This window comes from Oxyura jamaicensis, chromosome 2 (genome assembly GCF_011077185.1).
Source record: "Oxyura jamaicensis isolate SHBP4307 breed ruddy duck chromosome 2, BPBGC_Ojam_1.0, whole genome shotgun sequence".
NCBI lineage: Eukaryota > Metazoa > Chordata > Aves > Anseriformes > Anatidae > Oxyura > Oxyura jamaicensis.
Genome location: NC_048894.1, coordinates 155,872,063 through 155,884,666, shown reverse-complemented (window position 1 = coordinate 155,884,666; position 12,604 = coordinate 155,872,063). Strand labels below are relative to the sequence as shown.

General features: G+C 39.9%; 1 protein-coding gene across 2 annotated transcripts in view; it reads left to right on the top strand.

Moving 5' to 3' along the window:
* TSNARE1 (t-SNARE domain containing 1) overlaps positions 1–12,604 on the top strand; it is a 444,539-nt gene that overhangs the window by 275,959 nt on the left and 155,976 nt on the right. The gene's annotated exons all lie outside the window — the stretch shown is intronic.

Sequence of the window (12,604 nt, the reverse complement as noted above, 5' to 3'; positions counted from 1 at the left end):
TGGCTGGTGAATAACAGTTATGGGAACGGCATTCAGCACTTTTTAAAGGCAACTTGAGGGTTGTTTTTGTTTTGTTTTCTTAATTTTCCTTCACTGGAGCAAGAATAAAATACACACACAAAAAAAGCATTTATCTTGTTTGAAAATGTCTTGAGCAGAAGAACTGGTGGATGGTTATATATATTACTTTCCAGGGATGAAGGAAGGGGAAAAAAAAAGAAGAATCAAACAAAGAAAAAATTGTTATTGCTTGCATTAGATTGACAGAACAAAAGTTGCTGTGGTTTCATTCTTTTCCTCAATCTTAAATCGATTTGTTGAATATCAAGGTGATTTTCATGTATCCGAAGTCTTGTTATGACAAAATGTAGCTGAGATGCATGTGAGTACCTAGTGTTGCCTCTTTGGTCCTTTGACACAATGAATCCTGAAGGTTTAGGACAAATTTCCAGCCTTAAGGAGAAGGAACCATAAGCATTTTACTCCACTGAAATGGAGTAATGTGATTTTAAAATTATCTACAACTCATTTCCTGGTGAAATGTACCTTGTAAATTGTGAGTAATAAGAACAATTTTAGTAGAGCTTTGATATTATGGAAACTAGGTGTGGTCTTCAGCAACATTTTGGTTTTAAAGTCATGTATATTCAAGATAATGTGTGCCACTATGCATTTAATCCTGCATTTGCCTTGAAAATAGACTGTTGCATTTTTATAGCGTGAAGTCTAATATAAGACAAGAATAAATTTAATACTTGACAGTAGAACAGATCACAAAGCTGTAAATGAGTTAATAACAATTTTGGCTAAGAAGGTCAAGGAGTAGTCAGGCAGAAAATGAACTCAGCCTAGTGGAAAGGATCTGCTTCCTTCAGCCAGCGGGAGCTGCTGAAATAACCTGTCCAGTTAGGAGGTCCTTTATCCCTCAGATATGTTGATCAAGATGAAGATATAGTCACCCTTAGCAAGTCAACCACTACTAGGGGCACAAAGAGATGTTGTGTACTGACTGGTATTTATTGGAAAACACTGTGGCTTCTCTCTTGCCCTTGAAACAAGTCTGGATAGAAAAACATAGGTTAGGTAAATTCTGCTGCCAAAGAAAATGTGCAATTCAGGTTTCCTGTAGAGGACAGGTAGCGTTCCTATACACTGCTGGATGAGGATTACAGTGTGCAACCCCAGCTTTCTCTTTGACCTCTTTCATGAGATATGGCCAGAAAACTGGGTGAAGGTTTTGTGATTTTGGTTGCTGGCCTGCCACCTGGGGTTTGTAAAATGGTATACATTTTACAAACCTATGTACCTCCTATGTTTTGTGTCCTGATACCTGCCCATTTTATATCTGAAAGGACATTTTTTCTCACAGTGTGACAAGAAAGTTCCTGGTCACGCATCCCTCAAGAGCCTTTTTAGGAATTGATGTTGATGACACTACCATATATATGGATAGTGCAGTGCAAGTATAAGTCATCATTCCAGGTTGTGTGTGTAGTTTTGGTTGCTTCAGAAATACCTAGGATGGATTTGGGAGAACGAGCAGCTGGACAGCTTTGTCGTTAACTGCTTTATAGGGAGCTGCTGTAGCTTTACACCCTTTAAATCCTCTTCTGCTCCCTGCACCCTGTGCTGCTCAGAGATCAAAAGCGCTGACTGGTTTTTAAATCTTTACCTATGACCTCTAGCACAGCGAGATTGTCCTGTAAATGCAGAATGGCTAACATACCCTTATTATTTATCCCTTTATTATTTTATCCCGCTCCCTATACTATATATACATATTCCCATATGTATATATGTATATGAATGTATGTTTGTGTGCATGTAATATTTTTGTGAGTATATTTACAAATGTATACATAAATAGAGAAATCAGAAATGTCAACATTGCTGAAACATTCAAACTGAAGACCTACTGTAGACCTTAATGAAGGGATTTCTGCCAAGAATAAAGACTAAGTGATGGGTTATTTAGCATAATGTTTGCATATAATGAAGTCACTTCAACAATACCACTTGGAGCACCAGTCCCAATCCATCATTAACATAACAAAGCATCAGTAAATAGCTTTTCTTTAAGTTGTTCAAAATGAGGCGTTTAGATTCTATGCAATGACAGAGATATTTAAACAAATATAAATATCTTCCTGCTGAGCTTGTTCGTCTGCATTTTAAATTTTGAAAGGGGCTCACTCATCTTGAGATGTGGGCGCTAGCAATAGCATTTTACTCTTCAGTGTGAATTTTCATGTACTCCGTCTGAACTCTTCCACCAAGAAGAAAAAAGATGAAATGAAATTAAATAATAAAATAAAATAAAATAAAATAAAATAAAATAAAATAAAAACTCCACCACCTGCATCACTCTGCATCATGGGGCAGGTAGAAATCCTCACCGGTCACCACACAGAGGTAAGACACCAACCAACCTGTGGCCCTTTTGGGGGAGCTTGCTTCACTACTGCTGTTGTGCGAGGCAGGATCAGACAGGAGAGTAGATGGTCTCAATTGCTTATTATATTCCTAACCTTAGATGCCATAGGAAGTCCCAGAGTCCATAATTGACAAGCCATGTTACTGCCTGTAGTCTTTTTCAGCTGTAGACTTCACCCCCTGACAATAACACTTCCCTACTTCACCAGGCAAATTCACTAAGGACTGTGTGGTGCTCAGATACTAGAGAAATTCTGTGGATGCTATAGAAAAATAGCAATAATTGCTATTTATAATTTATAATAATTACTAAATGCTTATGCCTGTCCATGATGTAGGAAAAAATGTCTTATATCATAATCACTTTATTTCAATAAATATTTCCCTGCCAATATAAATCATTTTATATGAGCTGATTTCAGCAATGCTTGATTTATATTGGGTGATATGTGCTTGCTATATTTTTGCTGCAAGAGAGGATGTAATAGGTGAACTTGTAATGAATCATAAACAAAAAAAAAGTATGACAGCCCATAGGCATAAAATGCTTAGTGGGAGCTGTCAGAGCTTTGGAAGAAATACATTTTTAAAATTCTTAACAGATTTGTTTTTTTCATCTTAAATTATTATCATTACAAAATAATTGTGTTTCTTTTTTTTTCTTTTTTTTTTTTTTTTCACTAAAGATAATAGTGTGTTTTACTAAAGATAACCGCAGTGTGTGCAGAAACTTGCAGGGTCACACACATTGTTGGATATTAATACCAGGACTAGAGGAACAAAGGCCTGGTTCCCTATGAAACCCCTTTTTGGTCACAGAAACTTGAAAATTTTATTTAATTGTCCTGTTTTTCACTAGAAAAGTCAAGTTAGAAAAAAAAAAAGACAAAGAAGTCTGGCAAATAATCCAGCAGAAGCAGTCTCTGACAGTAGACTTGCTTCAGTGCCTTTCCTTTCCATGAGGGTCTCACATCTCTTGGACCTAAAAAAGACATGGTGACTCTTGCCATTTAATACCCATGGTCCATGTTTGTCACCTGAAATGTCACTGCCGTCCCCTTAGAGGACATGATTCATCCCACTTATAAGACGCCAACTTTAACATGGGGTGAATTGCTCTCTGGGAGGTAGGGATTTATCTGACCAAACACAAGTGCCTATAGTAGAGGCATGTGTGTCTGAGGTAGGTGTCTGGACTCCTTTTAAACCAACAGGGAAGAGGAATTGCTTCCTACACGTCTTGTTTTGTCTTACAGAGATGTCTAACATAAGTCCTATGGATTCTCTGGACATGCCTCTTCTCTGTGTCTCTAAAGTCCAGACTTCAGCAATTACCTTGCAAACATTTCCTAGGAAAATAAGTCCCTTGTAAATCACCTTTCTCTTTATTGGGGAAAAAAAGGGGGATCCAGACACCCAACAGCCTCAGTACCTGCCTCTGAGATTAGCTTAGGTGTGATGAACATCACACAGAGGGGTTGGCTGTGGTCAGATGAGCAGTTTTGCTGCGCTCAGTTTGTTCATAGCTTCCTGCAGATGGATTGGGAGGAAGAAAAAGAAACAAATGCAGACTCCGCGGATACATATTAAACCAGTTACTCTTTTTGACGGGAAGTTTGGCCTAAGTTCAGCTTGGCCGCGCTGACTGAAGGACTCTGTGTGCTGACTGTTGAAGCTAATTTGTTTTGGAAGAGCTGCTTGTGTCGCTCTGATTAATGCTGGTTGCTTTCCTTCCCTATATCCTCCGTGGAAGTCAAGCTAATTTGGATTCACTGGCATCGCAAAGGCAAGCAACAGTTCAGTGACCCACTTGTGTAGTCTAAGAACAATGAGTTTTTTTCCTGTAAAGACGCAATTCCTGGGCCTGGCTTTCAGGGATACACAGAGGGGCACTTTGAAGGCTGGAGCTTTAGGAAAAAGCCTCATAAATCTGTGACATTTGCAGAGAGATCTTATTGCCAGGGGACCACCGTTAAAGGGCTGGCTTCAACTTTCGCACAAATAAGTCTTTAAAAAAGAAAGAAAAAGTGAGTTTCAAAATCACATTTTTATATTCTTTTAAATTTCCTAGCATGCTAAACTCTCAGAGCACTTCCTATTTATAAATGGTATGATAATTTAGATTTTCTCTTCCTCGTCCCTTTGGGTATGCCCTAAGATCCTGATTAAGCTGTCATTAAATCATTTAAAAGCTAATCATTTTAAAACTGTGGCCTGCAGCCAGTTGGCACCACAACACAATGGAACTGGACCTTGCATCTTCCCTACCTGTACGGAAATGCAGCTTCACAGCTACTTCATCTAGAACAAGGGTCTTGTAAGGCATCGGGACCAAGATGTGCTGACAATCCAGCCCTAGCTCTAGGATGCAATGTAAACCATCAAACTCACGTTGCCGTTGCTTTGCTGGGTCTGTTGAGAGTGTGAGCATGGATGAGTTTGCTGCTTCTTTGGCTAATTAGCACTTGGAAGTTTTATTTGGGGGATTATGAAGCTATTCTTGCTTCTGTCAGGTTTTGCCTGTGAATGTGATGGGAGCTGAATTAAAGCTGCCATAGGAGCTCGGAGCTCTGTAAGGACTCCAAGCAAAAGCCGATACTGAAGTGACTGTGTAATTACATGACTAAGCCTTAATCCCCTCTTCAGCAGCAGAAGGAAACTTTGCCGCCATCCAGACTCTTCACAAGTCTGCGCTGTGATATCCAGTTAGTCGAAAAGTCCTACCCAAGCTGGCTGAAGCTCGCAAACATGTCCAACTTGCAGCTCCTTCCTGTTTCTCGGTCTGCAGTGCCACTCTGAGCTTCTCACTCACTCAGAACTGATTTCTACAACTTCAAAGATTCAATTTTTTCCTCCATTTGTTTTCCTTCCACCCCTTTTTTGGCTCCATTTTGTGGCCATTGCCCCTTGTCCTGTCCCCACAAACCACTGAAAAGAGGTTGGCCAAATCCCTCTGTCTCCCACACCTCGGGTATTTATACACGTTGATGAGATCCCCTCTCAGTCTTCTTTTCTCCAGGCTGAACAGACCCAGGTCTCTCAGCCTTTCCTCATAGGGAAGATGCTCCAGGCCCCGTATCATCTTTGCGGCCCTCCGCTGCACTCTTTCCAGGAGGTCCCTGTCTTTTTGTACCGGGGAGCCCAGAACTGGCCACAGTACTCCAGGTGAGGCCTGACCAGGGCAGAGTAGAGGGGGAAGATCACCTCCCTTGACGTGCTGGCCATGCTCCTTTTAATGCACGCAAGGAGGGTGGCCAGCAGGCCACATCGCATCACCCTTCACCTTCCCTCAATGAACAGGTAGCAGCAGCAGGTGGTTAGGATGAAAGTTGTGCTTACTTCGTTCCACTCACTCCCTGGGTTGGGATTTCAGATTTCAGAGTTTTTTATTTTGCAGCAACTGCTGTTTGCGTGTTTTTGTTTTCTTTTGTTTTGTTTTACTGTTATTTTAATGCAGCCCATTTACAAAGCAGCAGCTTACTATAGGAAAAGGTGTTCAAGTCAGTGGCAGTCCAAGTGATAAATGATCTGCGTGAATGCAGCAACTTAACCTCACTGAGGTCTGAGCCATAACATTTATTTAAACCCATCCTTTTTCTGTAAATAATGGATCCGTGTGATCAAATATTTATTGGGAAAAGGTTTGTTTAGAGCCGTTGAATGTCATGCAGTTGGGTGCTCTTGCATGTGAAAGTAAAATCTTTCAAGCTATTCATAATCACAGCTGAACATCTCTTCATTTGTACCATCAAAAAGACAGTTTACTCAGCCAGGTAGTAGTTTAATCTTTCTTTTACTATAAACCAGGGCCAGGAGGATTTTTGGAAGGAAAAAAAAAATGTTACTGTGAGCTCACTTTGTATTTAAGCAGAAATCACTGCTTTCTCAAAGATAAAACAAAAAGAGGAAGGGTAGAGGAGGGGGGAAGGATATGGCAGAAGGGGTGAGGGCAAGTTTAGCAGTGAGGCATCGCTGATGAAGCTGCTCTGGCTGGCAAAAGGATGAGCAAGTCGCTGTGGTGTTTAGCAACCATACAGCAAGTGGCTTTGGATTATCCAGCACCGGGGCTGGATCACATCAAGATTTAGGAGCATTCATTACATTATGCACAGGAATCTGGATTTGGTATTTTCGAAGGCAAGGGTTTTGTGTGTGAAAGCTGAACAAGACTGATCCACGAGAGCTCGGAGATGGCAGAAGGAAATCACATACTGTCTTTTGTTACTCTTTTTTGTTTGTTTAACAAAATCTCTTTCCAGGGTACAATTTCATTTTGAGGGATCAGAGGTTAAAAAGCAATTTTCCCTCGCTGACAGCAGCATAAAGTAGTGAGTTACATTTCTCTTAATGGTCTCATTTAACTGAGGAGTGAATGGAAATTCTTGGTAACCGAGTGGAAAACCGCACTTCAAGTCATTCTTGTGCCCAGTGGCAGCATATACAACCAACTGCATTGCCCAAAGGTCAAATCTTTGAGAAATGATATTAAACATGGCATTTAAGGGGTCTTGGAATACCAGGAAGTTGGGAATTTTAAAACTCAAGATGTATACCTAACCTGACATCCGATGAAAACCAGGAATAGAAAATAAGTATCCCGGTTTGAGTCCCAGCTGTACAGCCTGGAGCAGTATTATGCTGGGCTGTGATCTTGTCAGATCTCATCAAGTAGGAAAAATGATTGGGTTTGGTCAGTGTTCATGCTGGAAACCTCTGCTGCAAACCTTCCTGTATGGGCAGTGTAGCCTTTTGCTGTTCAGTGGGTAACCCCTTCTGAGTGATTCCTTTCTGGCACAGGGACACCATCCAAAAAGTGCCACCATTCCTGAGGTACTTCATCAAGTTTTGATAATCAGCATCAGTAAAGATGCCACGCTGGTTTTGAAAAGAAAACCTGAAATTAATAATAGAATTCCAATATGGGGACATATATCCTGATTTCTGTGCCTTGATGTTTTACTTGGTTCACACAATCATCAGTTTATTGGCTCATCTTTTTAATAGGGACAGTGTTCCTGGTTTCCACTATAGTAAACTGTTTTTCCGCTGAAAATCACAAGTCACCCATGCTAGTCATATTTAAATGTTACAGAGAACCTGGGGTGTCTCAAATGGTCAGAAGGGGATGAGAAAGTAAGTGTTTATTTCCCTACTGTTTTAATAACAATATCAATGATGAAAAGAAAACAAGATGTAAGAAGGAAGAAGTTACGGATAATGAAATTGCATTTATTTCCATTTTGGCAAAACCTGAGAACACTTTCATTAAAGGTATTCTCCATATTCCTGACCTGCTGGGATACCTGTGTAGTAAAGTTATAAAATGGCCTGGTATTATGAGAATTGGAAAACAGGAATTGTTAATTATGCTCAAAAGGAGACAATAGAGTAAATTATAGTCTCACTAAACATGACTGCTGTAATGCACAAAGCTCCTGAAGACATCTTGAAATGAAGAATTAAAAGCATAAAGTTCAGTGGAGACTGGGACAAAATGGCATTTCATTTTACTTTGAAAAAGTAATTGACTATCTTTCTTTGTGAGGATAAAGAGTTTGCTTAGACAAAGGTGATGAGAAAGACATGACTTCTGGACTTCAGAAAAACATTTTCTACAACAGGATCACATAAGGATTGTCCTTATTTAGAAGATTCATAGAGAATGATGTTGTCTCAAACAATAATCGGATGCTTGTGGGTGGGCAACTGAACTGCCAGTTCAGTGTAATCAACAGCTAATGGAAAAATATTCATCTGATTCCCCAGTAAATGTCTATGTTGGATCTAAGTGATTCACTCCCAAGTCTCCGGGGTGGACTCTGAAGGATACTCCCATGAGTACAGCAGGTGATTAGACATGAACGTATGTGTGTAGATGCATAGCACATCAGGTATGGACACAGATGGCCAAATCGGTGAGATATGGACTGGCTAAGTGGGGAGAAGGAAAAAAAATATATATATATGGAAAATTGGCTTAACTGTCAGGCTTAGCAGGCTGGAAGCAGCATTCCAGCCTAGCGTGTCTGGCATGGGGCAGCTCCTAGTCTCTTCCCACAGAGACCACCATAGCAGCCCCCCACTGCCAACACTGACACCCCATTCATATGCATTGCGTTGTACAGAAACGAAATAAATAAATAAATAAATAAATAAATAAATATTTTTATTGGACTGCAGGATCAAGCAAGCCATTTTTTCTCATTATGCTTGATAGTTGGAAAGCATCAGAACTGATGGTACCTCTTTCCTATTGATCATAATCCAAGAAACATGACTTCCCAGTGAGATAAACTTGAAGTGAAAATCTTTTAATTGGCTCTTTTTATTAAAAAAAAAAAATGCAGGTAAAAGTCAGAGCTTAACTTTTAAGCTGAAAATCAGCTGCTCAGATGTATTTTTAATCTTCTTTAATGTAAAGCAGATATTTTGGACACAGATTGTATGACAGAGAGACAGTTTGCTGTGGATTTTTGTCATCTAACAGGAAAGCAAAGTTTGGGATGTAGACTCCCTGTGGACCCCCTGGTTAACAAAAGAGACTACAGAGAGAGAGATCCAGATCTTTGTAAGCCGCTAAAATAGCTTAAGTTGGGAAACATGCAGCTGGGCCTTGCACTTTGCAGTAAATTAATGTTGAATTTGTTTTGGTGCAGTTGCTTCCTTTTTCTTTGCAATATGCTCAGGCTAAAAGAGGAATGTGTGTTGAGTCCATTGATTCCGACTGTAAAAGCTATGAAGAACCAGAAATATTTATATGGCCAGATGAGACATCAGTCCTACGTATTAAACGGTTCCTAGTGCTTTTGTGAGATCTGCACCTGTTAGCTAAAGAAGAAAATTCTTTCATTGACAATCCCATCCCTTCCCCATTTCTATTATTTATTTTTATTTTTTATTTTTATTTTTATTTTTATTTTGAAGCAGCCCTGCCCATTATATTGCTCAAATACAGTTGAGTAGCTTTAAACCCAGCCAGTCCTGCCAGGTAAGCCAGCTATCAGTTCTGTCTCAGTGGGCCCAACAATTTTATCATTAATGTTTGTATTTCTTAATAGACAAATCACTAGCCAACAAGCTCTGCAGGCTTTATTCTTACATTGCAATTAACAGTGCACATGAAAAATCACATCGGTGATCTCAGTGCAATTAAACTAATCTAAAAATGTAGGAGGCTGAGGTTGCACTTGAAAAGTCTCATTCTCATTCTAGGTGAATGGGGACAAGCTTCTTTCAGACATTCACCCAAATGAAAATCTGCCACTAAGTTTTGGTTTCCCTAGGAGTGTATGAAAATCTGAGTGTGGAAACCACACTTTGCCTGGTTCTGCTCAAACTTCCAGCAGCGTCAGTCTTCTGGATTTCTATTTCTATTCATTCAGTAGAAAGAAAACCTAACCTTGGGCTTCTTTTAACCTCTATTATTGATCCTCAGGTAATATAAATTTGTGCAGCTGCCTGGAGTTAAGATTTTTACACCAGATAAGAAATGTCCCTGTTTCTGCTACATTTATAACTGAGTAGTATCAGTTGTCATAGTTTATCTATTTATTCATGGTTCATGGAGGCCATCAGCAATTAATATCAGCGTCAGCATATCTATTTCTGTATCGCTGCTTACCATATTGAAGTAATCTTTTGTCAATGTTGAGCAACCACATGTATTTCGTTACACTACCTCTAAGCTCTGGTAGGGTGAGAATCCAACTTCAAACTGTATTTTCCTGTAAGATTCGCCTTACAGATTTTCCTGTAAGGCAAGAATGTCTCTTTTACACGTATTCTCCAAGTTACTTGAAAAGTATCGGTCCCGCAGAGAAAAAGGCAAACATACACAGATAGGAAGGACTTTTTAAGCTCTAGTATTTTATCACCAAGGCACATAAAATGAAATAGATGCTCCAAAGGCAAGGAAATCCCTCTAGCGCATAGTACAAAATATGAAGGGACTTTTGCATCCACAAAGACAAAAATCCCAAGGAGAACCAAAGCGACAAAATGCTTTTCCTGAGTTTACAGGTACAGTGGCAAAGAAAGCACTGTTCCTTCACTGCCGGAGGCTTCTTGTTACATTTCTAAAGCATAAAGATTTCATGTTCTGATGTGCTTATTCTTCCCCACAGAAAAGGAGGAGAAAGCGCCTTGTTGCATGGGGGTGCCTTGAGATGATGAGGTGTCTCTGCCAACAGTGACACAAATGTTAGAAACTAGGGGACACCAAAGACCTCGTTTCATCTTTTCCTGCCTTCCTCCTCATGGACCCAGCCTTTAGTAAGTGGTCGTGCCAAGTGTGACGTTTCCCAGTTTGAGAATCAGGTGCTAGATGCCCTTCTCCAGCAGAGCACTTTTATGTCCTAATGGTATCAATATCAGTGTCCCTTACTCCAACAGAAGCTCATCCTCAGAAACTCATCCTGGAAAACTCAGAGGAACCAGAAGGCCAGCAGATAGGTTGGTGGGTTAGAATCATAGAATTATAGAATGGTTTGGGTTGGAAGGGACCTTAAAGACCATCTAATTCCAACCCCCTGCCATGGGCAGGGACACCTCCCACCAGACCAGGTTGTCCAAGGCCCCATCCAGCCTGCCCTTGAGCACCTCCAGGGATGGGGCATCCACAGCTTCTCTGGCAACTTGTGCCAGTGCCTCACCACCCTCTGAGTGAATAATTTCTTCCTAAATTTCTTCCTGGGTTCCTGACCCTTGCACAGGGAGACAGTTTCAGTACAAGACTGCACCATTGGTGTCCACCTGCCTTCCTGGTTAGGTAGTGGGGAGACTGGAGCAGACTGGGACTGAGGTGTTCTGTGGAATTATCTTAAAAGACTAGCAAACATCTAAAGTAAGCATGCCTTAATCATAAAGCACAACTTAATTATTATGTTGTGGTTTTTTGTTTGTTTGGTTTTGTTTTTTCTAAAGACAACTCATAAGAAAAATAATTATAGGATGGGTGAAAAATCCATTTTATTTTGTAGGTCACAATAAATACCTCAGTAGCTCTTGTTTTAGTGGGTCCATCTTGTGTATATTCTCCATAGCTTGCCTTTTTTTTTTTATTATTATTATTATTATTGGCCTAGTGAGGGGCAATGTATCATTCCTTTTTTATAGACAATAGTACTGTCCATTTATGAGAAACAATGCTTGCATCAGTTCCTTTATACTGTCAAAGGCCTTATTCTAACACAGATCTGAAGCATATAAAAAAATAAAACATACTCCAGTTTTTATTTATCTTTACTCTTTAGGATCTGTCCTAGAAGATATTACTCTGCTCTGGAAATACTTCCCCCACTCCCCGCTCCCCACACTTTTTCTTTTTTTTTAAAGAGTTTAAAGAAAAGAAAATCATCTGCAAGGATATAGTAGCTTAGGGCTTCCACTGATGTTAAAGTTATGTTTCTCTTTGCCATTAATGGAAGTGAAATAGAGCGCTGTCTCTTACACAGGTCATATTTGCTGATTTAATAGTACTGGGGACAGTTCAGGCAGGTAAGTTTATTTTTTCTAAGTGGAGGAATCTGGAATTCCTCTCATGGCCTCTAAACTTCCCCTGACCCTCTCCCCAGCTGTGTCTTTAAAAGATAAAGGGGTTGTTATTGAATATTTAGGAGCGTAAGAATGTAATAATGACTGCTTTCAGCTATCACCAATATAATCAAAAATGCCATGATCGATTTTTCTATAAGTTCTAGTTCCTTTGGCCTAAAAGGAATACAATGCCATGTAACATAACTGAACTACCATATCAAATAACAGGGCAACCTCTCTGAAGACTGTTAGAAAACTTTACATTGACAAATTGCAGGTACCCACCCAGACATGATCTCTCAGTGAAATAATCATTTAATTCTGTTAGTGCTGGTAAAGGCTTCAGCAAGGCTGTGCCATCCAGTGGCTCTCATTTCAAAGCCCAGGCCAGTTAGTGTGAGTGGGAAAGCAGCAGGAGAGCTCTAAGGGCCTGCAAGCCTGACTGTGGAGGAGAGATTAAAAAAAAAAAAAAAAAAAGTCGGTTAGGCTAAAAAAGACAAGATGGAGGGGATGATAACAGTCTACGGGTACATAAAAGTCTGCTCCAAAGAGGAAAAGAATAATCATTGCTTTTTTTTGTTTATTACAGATGGAAAGAACAAGAAGTAATGGGCTTAAATTGTAGCAGGAAAGAATC